At 47.0% G+C, this 16,302-nt stretch overlaps 1 protein-coding gene across 4 annotated transcripts in view; it reads right to left on the reverse strand.

Annotated features, from left to right (window-relative positions):
• The window catches only part of CADPS (Ca++-dependent secretion activator), a 517,458-nt gene that overhangs the window by 71,701 nt on the left and 429,455 nt on the right, over positions 1–16,302 (reverse strand). The gene's annotated exons all lie outside the window — the stretch shown is intronic.

Genomic DNA, 16,302 nt, shown 5'->3' on the forward strand with positions numbered 1-16,302 from the left:
TAAATCAATGGTAATTCACACATCAGTCTTTTTTGGGGTATCAATTATGACATTAAATGATTTAACACGTGCTCTAGTATAGTGGGCAGTAATGAATTAACATCTACATGAGTTTCTTGACTGAGGAGCCTCCCACAGGATTTTGTGAATCAATAATGGTCAGATCCTAGCTTCAGTTCCATGCATGCAGCTGAGTGAATGTTAACGCGAGACAAATGCATGCAGCAGAGGACAAAACCCGGAATCTTTTGGCTAGAAAGTAAATCTGGACCACAGGGGCTAGCATTGATAGAGCACATCAGATCTGCTCTTTAGTTCTGATTGATACATGTCGCAATTAAGACATTCACATTCTTTAACGATCACTGAAATGACTGAGATGTGGCCCCCACTGTGGAACAGCACAGCAGCCATCTCTTGGTTCACAGCAAAGCTGCCAACCATTGGCAGGAACATACAAAGGAGCTGATTCATAACAAGTGAAGCCATTGGGTATAAAAGGTCCCATGCTTCCAGAAACCCAAGTGGAATTTAGTTTAGACTCTACATTCAGCAAAAGCAAATAAATAAATAATAATAAAAAAATAGCAACAGACCTAAATATCCAAAGAGCTTCAGCATATGCTTGGTTTAGCACTTGAGCAAACTGGGGCCTTTATGACCAATTGTAAAAATGACTTGAGACATGGTTGTTCTGACTCATGCAAAAAATGTCAAGTACAGCACTGAGGCCCCCTTGATAAGTACCATGCTGGGGCCAGGAGTTGATGCTTTGCATAGGATGGAGAGACGTCTACAGAACATTCAGCATCACTTCCTACATGGCACCAGTTTTCCTCTGAAGGTCTCCCACCCAGTTACTGACCAGATCAAACCTCGCTGAGCTATTGATAGATTCACCAAGGGCAGGGGGGGCATGATTCCAGGTAAGACATGAACAATTTCTGCTCACTTTAACAAAAGCATGTTTCCTTTTGCAGGGTTTCCATTACTAAGCAAAGACTACAGTGTATTCCTTTGTTTTGCCAAAGAACAGAACAAATATTTAAAAATATGATGGGTGTTCTTCCGCATTCTCCCTCCCCCGCATTAAATAAAACATTGAAAGCGCTGATCTTAGTCACTGTATTTATTTCCACTTGTTTGCGCTAATGTTATTTTAAAATGTTAACATTCAGAAAGGGGAAAAAAAACATTAGAAGAGACAAATCTGCTATAAATACTAAATCATGCTTTGGGGAACAAGGAGTGTGAGGGGCAATTAGAAGTGTGAGACGTTGGTCCTGCAACATTGACTAGAGTTCCTAGCTAGTTTGAGCTGCTCAGTGTTTTTTCTCTTTTCTTTCAATGGCACAGTCACATACTACAACAGGAACTCGGAAGAAAAGAAACAAAAAATGTAGGACGCACTTACCCACTCTTTAGCAAACTTTCAGATGATTGGGGACAGAAATAAAGAGGAAGGTGCAGAAGACAGGAAAAAGAACATATGAAGGTAAACAATAAATAAAAAACAAAATTTTCAAATAAAAATGGGACCTTCTAAATGGGGGCCATGGAAAAAGCAGCAGCATGCATAGAAACAATAAGCAACAAGAAGTGAAATAATGAATGGAATCCCTTTTCACTGAAATACCTGAGACCGCCACCAGAGATAATCACACAGTTCAAAAAAGGGGCTTGAAAGGTGATCGTTGCACAGAACACACACACACACACAGAACATCTCTAGTGAGACAGAGAAATATCATCTTTGTTGCACTTGGGGGGGGGGGAGAGAATATATGGTACATTTCAGTGGCATGGCAGCTGTTTTTCTAAGTTTCAATGTAGGCAACTCCTGAGATTGCAGACTGCGGTTAGGCAGCCTTGTTAGGCTCACCAGGTTGGGAATGGCGAAAAGCCAGCCATTCCCTCATGCAAATTCAATCAGGAGGTAGCTGACATTTGGGAAGAGACTTTGCTCCCAGAACTAACACATGAACATCATACGTGGAGCTTCCTGTATGCCGGAATAGAATTGTCTCTTAACGGTTTCTCATGTTCCACTTAAAAATTATAACATGAACATTTCGGGGCATGATGATTATAATTCAGGGTTATGTTCTTATTGACTTTCAGTTATTTTTAAAGAAATTTTCGCACCACAATGTTTGATTAAGGACCCATCCCCAGATCCGATAGAGCTCTGCCAGTTTATTTGGGATACGACTGAGGAATGAGCATTCAACTTTACATGGGAGGTAAGGCATTCTTCCCGGTCTTCTTCCATTGATGGCATCTCCAGACACTGTTGGAGACTAACAGAGGCAAAAAGGTGTGTATGTGCGCGCATGTATAATTCTCCAAAAGGCAAATGCTGGTCCTTTTACGGGATCGACACATGGAGCAGAATGAGGTAGGAGTGATGTGACAGAGTCCTGAGGTGAAAGAATAGCCTGTACCACTTCAAATGGCAGATGGTATTTATCTTAAAAAAAACACCCTCTGAGTAAAGGGAGAGGGCTGAATGAGAACCTTTCACTCTGTTGTGTGAATATACAGCGTGGAAGGACGGTTTCTCTGTGTGTGTGTAGGGGAGCCTTGAAAATTGCTGCTTCCCCTATGAAGTCTATACCCCTATGTATGGGTGAGTGAGTGAGTGTGAAATGTCTATTTGAAGAACCTGAGAAGAGGCCGGGCAGCATTGCAGAGGGTGTATGCATGCATGCTGGCAAGTAATAGGTAAGTGCTGGAAAGAAATGGGACTGAGTGCTTGCAACTTGCAGTGAGGACAAGGGCACAGGACAAGGCAGGAAGATGCTGCGAAAAGTAGCCACGCTTCAAAATCCCACCTAGTGACTGCCTCTGCCTCCTTTCTTCACAGAAAGTTTGGCAAGGGATGAGGCGGGGGGGGGAGGGAGATTTCTGACTTCAATAATTCTCCCCCCCCTCCCCCCGGCCATTCCGTAAACATACCTGCTGTCGACCAAGTATGCTGAACAATGCGGGGAGATCTATATTTGCACATGGGAAGAGTGGGGATTTGGAGGAAGGTAATGCAGGCAACACGGGCAAGGAAGCAAAGCCCACAGAGATCTCCCCCTGCTTGCTCTTCGGGGTGGTGCCACTCAGCTGTCTACCCTCTGAAACTGCAACAGATGCACCCTCCCTCCCTCCTTCCCCATCCACTTCACGTGCAGAAACCCTCTTTCTCCAGCAGCCACGGCCACTCTTGTAGATATTTACTCTGAATGGTAGGATGCAAGCAGCACTGCTGAGGGGTAGCATGCCACAGCGTGAAGGATGCGCTTTAACAGAACAACCCTCCAGACGCATGAAGCGACAGACATGTTCTGGAGAATGCAACCCTTGGACAGATGGACACGCGCTACCCACTAAGCACAGGACAAACAACGCTTGCAACACATACCATGCACACCAGTGGAACAATGTCGGTTGGACCTCATTTTGAAAAGCACAAAAGGTAAAACCTGTCCTGTGCACAGTACTGTACATACCCAAGCTTGGCACGCTCCCAACTTTAATGCGTGGGACCCTGACTGGCATATTAGGGCTGAGCAACAGAGATTGTGAACGTGCAAGTTGGACATGTCCAAAAGTGCTTACATACTTTTGAAGATGTGGTCCACGGGAAATGGTGGCAATGCATGGAATTAAAATAAATGTCTTTCTTGACTGATTGGGGTTTGGGTGTTTTTGTTGTTGTTGTTGGCTGTGCATATAAGTCCAAAAGACATGCTTAATTTGCCACATTATCATTTTACTTATTCAAGGAGTTTTGTTTGTCAGAGGTGAGGAAGGGAGACGTTTATGTTGCTAACTGTTCATTTTCATTGGATAAATTATGGGAGTTAACTAAAAGGATGGCTAGGTGTGTGTAAAATAATACAGTGTGAAATGTATTGACAAATATATTTTCAATTAAAATCTTGTTTACAATGCAACTAGGAATAGCAGCAGCAGCAGCAGCAGCACTAGAATGCAGCCAGAAAGATAACAGACTTGTAGTCTCACCCTCAAAATGGCTTCACCACTGCAAGCTCCACTGACATGAACAAAACTTGAACTGGTGAAACTGTTTGGAGCATTGTATCTCCAGAGAAAGAAAAAGCCCTTGCTTGCAGAAAGCAACCGCTATGGCTGCTGACCCAAAAAACACTATGTAGTCCCCCAAACCTGCTCCTTAATTTGACCATACATGGGAAAATTCATTCATATCTCCTGAAACTAGATTTTACTCCAGTTCAGTCTTTGGTCAATTGACTTTTGGGTGTCAATGGTCAGAAAAGCTCAGGGAAGCAAGGCAATTTTAAGTCAGCTTTCTGCCCTTCTGCTTGTGGGGCTGTTTTACTAAACTATGTGTTTTCTGGCATGTGATTCAATGTAATGTATCTTGTTTGCTGTCCAGACGTGCCACACTATGGTTTGGATGATGTGGGTTAATCAACAGAAGGCTGATGTATGGTGTGGATGTTGGTAACATGTGGAAGATCCTGCTTTTAAGCCTGATGTTGGCATGGACACCTTTTGGGTGCCTTTCAGGAAGCCCTGGGACAGACATGCTTTGGCTTTTTCACATTTTTCACATGGAGATATTTAGTGGCAGGGAATGATTCCTTTGACTCATTTGCCATGAGCAGAAACTGCCATTTTACTTTGCATGCTACAAGCAACTCTTCTCAGTGTGGGTTGAGGGATGGCTAACAAAACTGCAGGTCCTACTCACAATGATCATGCTGCTGTGGCCAGGGAACTGCCACAGGGAAAGAAGAAAGGTCTGCCCAGCAGGGCAGGGCAGATGTGTAACAGCCCTGGCTCCTTCATGACTGTGTACATCTTGTCTCACAAAGTTGCCAACTGAGTCACAGTATTTAATTCAGAAGGAGAAAAACTAGAGAAAGCATTGGGCAGCTATCTTTCTTCTTAAATCTGCACAAAGGCCACCTTAAATACAGACAGAATACTTTCTTGTATCAGCAGGATCCTTTCTCTGTGTGTGTTTGTGTGTAAGCTCAAAAGTTAGAGCAGTGGACTAGGATGAGGAGCCTGCAGTTCAAATCACCGTTCAGCCATGATGCTCACTGGGCTAGCTGCTCACAACCTTGTGAAGTAGACTAGGCCTAGGGTCCCCAACCTTTTTGAGCCTGCATGCACCAATAGAATTCTGAAACTGGATGGCGGGTGCAACCATAAAACAGCTACCAGAAAAGGCAGAGTCACACACAAAATCTCAGGAAGTGAGATCATGCATAATTCTAACAGTATCTCATCAACTTTTCAGGCAGAAGCTGTGTTTAACGGGACACCTTTTAAAATCAATGTACTGTTTTAAAATACTCTCTAAAAACACTTCCTGGGTGTTAGGAAAGGTGTTGGAGTGTGCCCGGGCACCTACAGGCAGTGTTCCCTCTAAGCTGAGTTAGTGTGAGCTAGCCCACAGTTTTTTAGCCTCCGGCTCACACATTTTTGTCTCAGCTCAGGAAGGATGGCTCCGGAGCAAACTAATTCCTGCAGCAGCCCAGTCGCTCGCTCACAACTTTAATGCCAGGAGCTCACCAAGTAGAATTTTTGCTCACAAGACTCCACAGCTTAGAGGGAGCATTGCCCACAGGTACAACTTTGGGGACTCCTGGACTAGTCTGTGAGGATAAAATGGCAGAAAGGAGATCCATGTACACCGTCCTAACTTCTTGGAGGAGGAGCAGGATAAAAATGTGGTGAGACAAGACAGCCGTGGCCGCCTCTGCAGAAACAGAGCAGCTCTAACTATCCAGATAAAATATGGAGCAAGACGTCCAGGAAGAATGGGAGGGCTGTGACACTTGGGCAGCCAGCTGCAAAAGGTCAGCGTGTTTCCATCACAGTGCTCAGTGGTAGTATGCAGGACAATGTCAAGGAGTGGAACCATAAGCATATGAGGCCCTAGGCAGCACAGCACCCAGCAGGAACTGGTGGCAGTCGACCCATCTTCTCCACTATCCCAACTACTCTGCTTACGCTGAGTGATGCTGACAATGCTGTATCCTGTGTTGCCCTTTAAGCTATGGCTTCACACACAGGTAGCTCACCCTCTTAAGGTCCTATCTGCATGGCTAGTTTTGTAGGACTGAAACTGCTGGAGCTGAGGACAAGACCTCTGCTTGGGCATAGGTGTTGGTATTACTACAGTCCAGTGACCAGTCCAAATAAAAGCCGGAAAGTTTCACTGCAACCAGGATGAGTATCTGTGTTCCCCAAGCTGGGCTGCAGGTTTTGGCTGCTAATTCAGAAAAACACTGGGAAACTTTATTTCTGCCCCTTTTTACTAGTAGGTGAATTAAGTCCATCCATATTCACTTAACTAAGCAGCTTCTATCTGACTTAAGTGTGTTAGGCATGTTTCACCATGGTTATTGCTGACAGATTGTGTGTATGCTGCATTTCTTCTAGGACCATCTGACCTCGGAAAAGAAATAAAAACATATCAGACCAACCAGGAAATGTTTGATACATAAATTTATGCCTGCAGTTGCATTAAAAATTCAGAGGAAAAATAAATATTTAAGGTGGTAAATTATGTCTGCCAAATGTCTGAGCAGCTGCCTTTGAATATAAGGACACAGGGAGAATATGGGTGTATGTGTTCAGCAGAACGCATCTTCTAGAATATATTAAATAATTCTTTATCTATGCCTGCAAAGGAACTGGAGGGGGAAAAATGCTGAAATCCATGACCCCCAGAACAATTTAGTGTGCGGGGCTCATGCTTCTTCCACATGAAGGAATTTTAGCAGAAGAGGAAGAAATCAAGTCATAGTTCAAACAATACTTTCCCCTGGCACATAGAGCTTGTGTGGAGGACAGAAGGCTTTAGGTAGCTCACTATTAAAGTGCCTTTGACTCCTCTTGCTTATGGTGGGGGGCTGATCCATACATTCCCTGCAGCTGTATGCAGGGGTCGTTTCGTAGAAAAAGAGCTAGGGGAACTCATTAGCATATGCCACACCCCTGACATCACCGGAAGTGTGTCATAAGGCCACACCCCCTGACATCACCGGAAGTGTGTCATAAGGCCACACACCCCGCCCTCAATGGTCCCGGCTGCCGCCAGCCTTGCAGCTCCAATGCCGAGCCCCAAGAGGGGCCCGGCGGTGGACCTGCAAGGCCGGCGGAAATGCAAGGAAGCCCCGCAAAGGCCCTCCCTGGCCCCAGGCAGGCAGGGGTGGGGAGAGGCAGGGAGGAAGCAACTTACCTTCCCTCGTCTCCTGCCTCCTCCTGGCTGAATGAGGGCTGGAAGCGGGGTGGCCGGAAGCAGGGGGCGGGGCTTCGTCATGTGCACCGCCCCCGTACCTCACACGGGGAACTGCGATCTCCCGCGATCCCCCCCGAAATGACCTCTGGCTGTATGGGAACAGCTGTCAACTGAGTGCTCCCATGCCACTGTGGACGATATACAGAGAAGGTCCACTTCAGTCTCATGATGAGCTAAAAGCAGAGGTGTTCACCAATCATATAGGAATTTGTTAAATCTCAGTGTGGACTGGGGAGGGGGAGAAATTGGAACATTGAAACATTTGCCTCCACAGTGGAGAAGTTTAGCTCATGTGGCCCACAAGGATACCCTGGCCTTTGTGAATGATTTTGCTTCAACTGCTGTTATGTCCTAACAAAGGACATATGGTCTAGCGAACACATGGAGCTTCGCGATCTAGAACAATGGACGCTGAGGATCCTAGAACGGACCTAACGGTTGATCTGGATCTTAGTAAGAACCTATGGTTATGTGGACACTGTAAATAGACCAATCACGGGTGTTGGGAGTGTGTTGGGTGTGGTTTGGAACTGGCATATAAGCAGACCCCCGGGCCCCGCTTTCTTGTCTCAGTTTCTACCTGCTAATAAATCATGAGCTGAAATCACTCATCTATACATCTGGAACCCAGTACATTTCACTGGCGACGAGGATGGGATCCCGATGAGCGAGTCTGACTCAACCGACAGCCCAGCATCGAGCACTGCTCTGCAGGACTTCGCGCCCCGCATAGCTCACGAGCAGCACTGCAACGTGCCCCACTCCCAAGGACATCGCTCCCTGCTCCGCTTGAGTCATGGCTGGCACTCCAGGACAGATCTCCACCTTCGACCCAGCTCACCCCAAACTATGGGAAGCCTGGGTCGAACAACTAACCTACTTCTTCCGGGTCCAGGGGACCACTGAGACCAACATGAAAAAATCGTGGCTGCTCAGTATGTGCAGCGTCGCTACAATCTGCCTGGTCCAGAGCCTCATCACCCTGAAGAAGCTAGATGCCACCACATACGATGAGTTGGTAAAGGCCCGCACGGACCATTTTGCGCCAAAGCCCTCCATGATGGCCATGCGCATGGACTTTAGGGTGCACACTCAAAGGCCGGGAGAATCAGCTGCTGATTTCATGGCTGACATCCACCAGCTGGTGATAGACTGTGAGTTTCCCACTATCGAGGACGCCCTCATGACCCAGTTTGTATGGGGCGTCTGAGAGCAGAAACTCAGAAGAAAGCTTGTCAGCTTGGACGACATCAAACTGGACAAGGTCCTCCGTGCACCCACGGCCTTCGAGAAAGTACAACAAGACCGCCAAATTGCGTCAGCCCACCACGCGGCCTAAACCCCAGCACTGGATGCCTCAGACGAGGAAGAGGTCCTCCAGGTCCACCAGCCAGACCGCCGGGGACAACGAACTGCCCCTACATCCGCACCGCAAGCCACAAAACCAATCATGCCTGTGACATGCACTAGCTGTGGGGATTCGCATGAACACCGTTCCTGCTGTTTCCGGGACGTGACCTGCAGGTCCTGTGGGAAGTCGGGAGACATCGCCCAGGTCTGCCACTCCAAAGGATTCAGATGACAGCAGATGGCGCACCAGGAGTCAGCAGATTTACACACCACATCAGCAACACAACATCAGGTACTGAACTTGCCCCAGGATGCCCCTAACAAAATTCATGTGACGGTGCAGATTGAGGGGGTCCCCGTGTGAAATGGAGTTAGACACCGGGTCTTCTTTCTCCATAATCTGTGTCGAGACTCTCAGGAAGCTATGCCCTCATGAGGGACCCCTCCTAGAAAAGCCAGGGGATCTCACTTTGTGGGACTTTCAGAAAAACCCAGTGGCCATGAAGGGGTGGGGCAAGTTCAGGGTCAAATACAAGGACTTTAATGGCATGCTGGACTTGTTGGTAGTAGAAGGAAGGCTCACCAGCCTGTTGGGACTCTCGTGGTTTGGGCCCCTGGGGCTCGGGGTGACTGGAGTGAACCAGGCACGCACGAGGGACTTTAACGCCATCTGTGACGAGTTTCTGGCTGTTTTCGATGGCACGCTAGGCCGCTACACCGGCCCCCCGATTTCCCTTGACGACAACCCCATGGTAAGGCCCATCCACATGACGGCCAGGCATACCCCGTTGGCCCTACACCCTAAAATTGATGCCAAGTTGGATCACCTGGTGGCCCAAGGTGTCCTTGAACCTGTTCCGCACGCCCTTTGGGAAACCCCTATCGTGACCCCAGTGAAGCCCAACGGGGACGTCCAGATATGTGCAGACTATAAATGCATGATCAATAAAGCATTACAAGATCACACATATCCGGTCCCAGTCGTGAGCCACGTCTTCACTGCCCTGGCGGGCGCCCAGATTTTCAGTAACCTGGACTTAGCCCAAGCCTATTAGCAGCTGCCAGTAGACGATGCCACCACCGAAGCCCAGACCATTGTAGCCCACAGGGGGCCATTCAAGGTGTGGCGTCTGCAGTTTTGGGTGAGTGGGGCCCCGAGGATCTTCCAGAAATTAATGGGCTGTCTCCTTAAAGGGATCCCTGGAGACCAGCTGTTTTTTGGATGATGTTTTGATAGTGGCAGCTGACATCAAGACCTTCACAGAACGGTTGCGGATCGTGCTCCAGCGCTTCAACGAGGCCAGCCTAAAGGTGAAGAAAGAGAAATGCCTCCTCGGGGTCCTGAGGGTTGAGTTCTTGGGGTTCACCGTGGACGCCCAGGGTATTCACCCCACCGACAACAAAATACGGGCCATTGTTCAAGCGCCTACTCCCTCTTTGAAAGCAGAACTCCAGGCCTTTAGGCCTTCTGAACTTCTACAATTCCTTCCTTCCCCACAAGGCCACAGTAGCAGAACCCCTACACCGCCTTCTATACAAGCACGCCCCTTGGGTCTGGGGTCCCAAACATGCGGCTGCTTTCCGAGTGGTAAAGGACCTTCTAACTTCGAATGCCGTCCTGGCTCACTTCAACGAGTCCCTTCCCATAGTCCTGGCTTGCGATGCTTCGCTGTACGGGGTGGTCTTGGGGCACCGGCTGCCGGATGGCAAGGAGGTCCCGGTGGCATACTATTCGAGGACTCTCTCCCCGGCTGAGCACAACTACGTGCAAATTGACAAAGAGGGCCTGGTGATCGTAGCGGAGGTTAAAAAGTTCCATGACTATCTGTACGGCCAGTCCTTCACAGTGGTCATAGACCACAAACCTCTCCTGGGTCTGCTCACCCCAGACCGCCAGACCCTGCAGATGCTCTCCCCCCGGGCGCTCTGCTGGTCGATATTCCTGGCCGGCTACCAATATACACTTGTGCACCGCTCCAGGAAAGTGATAGGCCACACCGATGGCCTCAGCTGGCTTCCGCTGCCCTCCTGCGACCCGGACCTGTCTCCGGCTCATCATGTCTCATTGCTGGAAGACCTTCACAACCATCCTGTCTAGGTTTCCGAGGTGGCTCGCCACACCGCCCAGGACCGCATCCTCTCCTGAGTCCTCGACTGGGTGGGGAGGGGGTGGCCCACCGGACAGACAGGCCTGGAGTTTGCCACCTTTTCGTCCTGGCGGGATGAGCTGTCAACACATAAAAGGTGCCCGATATGGGGAAGCTGGGTGGTGGTGCCACCTCCGCTACACAAACAGGTGCTCACGGCTTTAAAAGACACACACCCGGGGACTGTACATATGAAAGCTCTGGCCAGGAGTTACGTGTGGTGGCCGGGGATGGACACTGAAATTGAGGATCAGGTGAAATGCTGCCAGACGTGTCAAGAGTCACAACCAGAACCTCCCAGGGCACCTGTGCGGCCATGGGAGTCATCCCACAAGCCATGGGCCAGGCTTTACCTAGACTTTGCAGGACCATTCCAATGACAAATCTTTTTTATATTGGTGGACGCTTACACCAAATGGTTAGAAGTGGCCCCAGTTCCATCCACCTCATCTCGATCCGCCATATGTGCAATGTGGCGGATCTTCAGCACCCACGGTATCCTGGACTCCTTAGTGACGGACAACGGGACTGCCTTCACCTGTGCTGAGTTCCTAGAGTTCGTGCAATATTATGGGATCCAATACATCCGTTCCGTGCCATTCCACCTCGCAACCAATGGCCAAGCCGAGCACAAGGTCCACACAACAAAGGAGGCGGTGCACCGAATGGATCAAGGGGACTGGGACTACAAACTGGCTGCCTTCCTCTTCAACCAAAGAATCACGCTGCACTCCACCACCGGCCGCAGCCCTGCAGAGCTACTCATGGGACAGCACCTCACAACGCGGCTTGACCGCCTGCACCCTGATAGGGCGTCCGAGCACAGCGCATCCTCCGAGACCCAGATGGCACCGTGAGGGTTTTTCCCAGGGGACCCTGTGTACGCCCACAACTACGGCCGGGGCCCTGCAAGGATCCCAGCCAAGGTAATCTGAGTGACGGGACCAGTATCTTATGAAGTTTCCAGGGATGATGGTCAACCGCTGAGGCGGCACATCGATCAATTACGCCACGCCTCCTCCTCCTGCATGCGGAAACCGACATACCGGAGGACAGCGAGGACGAGCGCCTGAGTCAAGAAGAAGGCAAGCTGGGAGATTATGAGACAGATGCACAAACCCCGGGTCGGCCAAGTGCTCTGGCAGAAGCAGAGGCCAGTGACAACGCCAAATGGCAATCCGGGGTCCAGCAGTGCACCGGCCCCAACCGAGCAGAAAGGAGGCCCCCTGGAGCAACCGGTAACCTGGCTTGATCAAGCGAACCCGGGCCCTGAGCTACGCCGCTCAACCAGGGAACAGTGGAGGCCCACCTACCTCAAAGACTTTGTTTGTTGGAGGGAAAACCGGACTATGAGGGGAGGGGTGTTATGTTCTAACAAAGGACCGCGCACATGGTCTAACGAACAAATGGAGCTTCATGATCTAGAACAATGGACGCTGAGGATCCTAGAACGGACTTATCGGTCGATCTGGATCCTAGTAAGGACCTATGGTTATGTGGGCACTGTAAATAGACCAATCACGGGCAATGTTCCCTCTAAGCTGTAGAGTCCTGTGAGCAAAAATTCTACTTTGTGAGCTACTGGCATTAAAGTTGTGAGCAGGTGATTTGGCTACTGCATAAATTAGTGTGTTCTGGAGCCTGCCTTCCTGAGCTGAGACAAAAATGTGTGAGCCAGAGGCTAAAAAACTGTGATCTAGCTCACACTAACTCAGCTTAGAGGGAACACTGATCACAGGTGTTGGGGGTGGTTTGGAACCGGCATATAAGCAGGCCCCTGGGGCCCGCTTTCTTGTCTCAATTTCTATCTGCTAATAAATCATGAGCTGAAATCACTCGGCTATGTGTCTGGAACCCAGTACATTTCAACTGCCAAGAGCTCAGGTGGTTTAGGGAATAGCAAAACATCCCTATAGCAAGCGATGTCGCTAGGATGAGACAGAACTGCTCTGCTAGCCCCACTGCTAACTACTATATCATTTTGGAACTGTTTTGCAGGTTGGCCAGAGGGAGATGTTGGTTTAATTAATGTTACTATTGCTTAAATACTAGGATCCTTTTCATCCCGTTACTCTATGATTAGTGGTCATTCACCTCTGAGAAGAATAGGAGAAAAAGAAAAAATGAAGTAGTATGAGTGACTAGGATAAGTTAGGAAATAATTAAAACAAAGACAAAAGAAAACAAGAGATGGAAAAAAGGAGGGGCACATGAAACTCTGCAGTCCTAAACAGTAACGTATACACTGATAATTTACATCTGATTCACAGGTCTATTTATTAAGCTATCTGTTAAAAATCATACCACAACCACTGCTCCGTCATACAATAGTTATACGCTCTCTCCACTACAGTGTCAATACCTACTCAAAGAGGCACATGTGGAGTACCTAAGATTAAGGCTGATTCTTTGTGCGACTGAATTGCTGCTTGTCAATAACCATGATGGGTCATAGATTTGCAAGAATAACATGAGTGGCGAATTGAGTAAAGTGGGGGCGGCAGGGGCAACTGAGGCAGGGTTTTTGATATACCTGATGAGGAATGAATCCGATGCAACAGAGAAATGGCAAATTAAAAACCTACAGAATAAAATTTTCTACAGCATGTACAAGTAGTTAAGACTACAGAACTCCCAACCAAGGTATATGGATAAGGCCTAGACCATTTATTAGTAACTCAGAATGTTACTATTTATTTTGGAAAGTTACAGGTAGGTATCTGATCAAGGGAGCTTTGAGTCTCAAAAGCTTATACCCTGGACATCTTCTTGGTTTCTAAGGTGCTACAGGACTCGACTCTTGCTCTTCTACTGCAGAATGAAGAAAAAGAAACAAAATGGTGCAGAGGGAAATGGAATCTTTATCAGTTACGCATCCCCTACGGGTTTCACGTACAGCTTCGTCAAGGGGAATCTTTCAGATTCTTTTTCGTTCCATTCCCGTACGTACACTGGAGCAAAGGCTAATAAATATTCAATTTTTCTCTGCACCATTCTGTAATTTGTAGTAGTCCTTGTGTACAACTGGGGGCACAATAAATACTCAAGTTTCCCCCGCACCGTTTCATTTCTTTTTCTTTATTTTTGCCTTGCCTTTTTTCTTCTACTGCAGATCAACATGGCTACCCACCTGAAACAATAGGCAGGTTGCATTTATCAGGCACTGCAGGGTTCAGGAATGCTGAGAGATCCTGTTTACACATTGTGATACTGGGGGAAATGCGTACAAGAGGAACTTTGAGACAAGTAGCAAAAACCGTGGGCTGAACAACCAGTGGGAGGGCTTCTGTCCTGGCCCCATTGGTGGACCTCCTGATGGCACTGGTATTTCTGGCCACTGTGTGATACAGAGTGTTGGACTGGATGGGCCTTTGGCCTGATCCAACATTGGCGTCTCTTATGTTCTTATGAACCATCCTGAAGCAGTTAGGTGACCATTAAGAACGAACCACCTCCCATTTTCTCCTATAATAAACCTTTAGGGTCTGCTGTTGTCCTTCAGCAACATATTGAAAAAGGAAGGTACTAGACTGCTCTGTTGTATCTGCCAGTTTATTCTCCAATCTTCCAACCCATCCATCAGGGTTTTTTGGCTTACTGTGCCCCCAGTTGTACACAAGGACTACTACAAATCTTTTGACCTTTTGCCTGGCCACAGACTTTTTAACTGTCTTGTAACTCTTGTGCAGTCTGATTATATCAAGGCTTTGTACTGAAGCATTTAATCATAAAGTATTTGTCCCTGCAGGACTGTCTTATTTTCCTCATCTTCACTGTTGAAGAAGAGATAATGAAAAGGATTGGAACTGTCTTCAGTCCTTGTGTTGTTCCACCAATGTGTCTTGGTTATACATAATTTTTTTAAAAAATTATAACTTGTAGGAATGTTGACGATATGAAATAATTGGTTTGCAACAGCTTAACTATGATGCACTTTGGAAAAGCTCTGTGAAAAGCTGAACAAACTGAAAGGATGCTATTCCTGACTTCTGCAAACATTTCAGATCCTTCTGTAGTTAATTCTAACAATATGTACAGTTGCCATGCTGTCCTGTGTTTGTTTGATGGGAGCTAGATTTCATGCTGTTTGCTGTTATGATGTTCTTCCAAGGATATTACTAAGTGTGGGGATGTGATGTAGTGAGAACATAACTCATATGTCCTTGTCTATGGTAGCCATATTTTCTCTTCCCCTCCTTGGCTTATCAGATTCTGCTACCACATGCTTCCTTCACATCATCTGCATATTATGTACTTCAGAAACTCTTTGGAGAGTAATGATGATACTGTATGTGGGATTCTAGAGCCTGGGAGTACACATTTGGCAAAAGAGAAAAGATCTCCACCTCCATATTTAATGCTGAAACATGATGCTGAAAGCAACAGCGGGGGGTAGGGGAATGGAGGCTTAACCCTTCTTGCACCTGCTTCTTCTTCTCTGAAACTCCTCTTTCTGTCCATTCCCTTTCCCTTCTTGTATGAAAAAAGGACGGTGAAAATATTAGCACAGGAGGGGAAATGCTAGGCCCATCCCTACCCCTTCTTCTTTGAAAGTATAGCTCTGTGCATTGGCATGGGACTTTGGTTTTCCTGTTTCCAGTCAAATAGGTAGCTCTGCCTTTAGTTTCTTCTTTCTTTACCATTGGAAAACATTTCCCAAATACAGAGGATCTAATTTCTGTATCTACAAGGATCTTTTAATGACCGTTGTAAGAGAGCTAAACTGGATCTATCATCCATTGTCTAAATGCTTTTAATGTATGTGTGGTTTACTGTTCATATTTTATTATACTGTGTCCCCAAATTTCACCTTTCATATCACTAATAACTTAATTTTCACAACTGACAGACCAATCTTAACCATGTTTAGGCTGGAAGTAAGTTGATAGTTTTAAACTGGATTTGTTCCTAAGTAAATATCTTTAGGGTTACAGTTTAAGTTATATGAAGGCAAACGAAGGTGAATTTTTCCATGTGGCCAGTGGTGAGAACGAAGAGTAGGGATCAAAATGAAGAAATAAGGCAAATTCTACAGATCTAGTGAATAAGCTAATTTCTGGCATTGGGTAATGGGAGTTCATTTATGTACATGCTTTGACATTGTCAAGGGAAGGTTTTAGTGCCCATAAGAGAAAAGTTGTGGCCCCAGGCTAAATAACAGGAAGTAGCTGAAAGAACAAATGTCATACCAAACAAACAAAAAAGGAAATGAAAACTGAAGGTCCAGATCCAATTATCACTGCAATCAAAGCAAAGTCTCTCCTTGAACCCAGTGGGCTCTGGATCAGACCTTGTAAACATTAGAATGAGGTAAATATTTTAACACCCCCAAAAAAATTGGTAACCCATCTGACACGGATTCAGAGCATGAGAAGCTGCAGTGAGCGACCTTGTGGAGGAGCCAACATAGGCTACTGGAAATAAGACAGGAGAATCCAGGACTTGACTTTTAAAAAAACTGATGAAAAATGTTGAACACTGTTTAAAGTTTTCAGAGCAAAGACAGATTAT

This window comes from Gekko japonicus, unplaced genomic scaffold (assembly GCF_001447785.1).
Source record: "Gekko japonicus isolate JY-2015 unplaced genomic scaffold, Gekko_japonicus_V1.1 scaffold899, whole genome shotgun sequence".
NCBI classification, from domain to species: Eukaryota; Metazoa; Chordata; class Lepidosauria; order Squamata; family Gekkonidae; genus Gekko; species Gekko japonicus.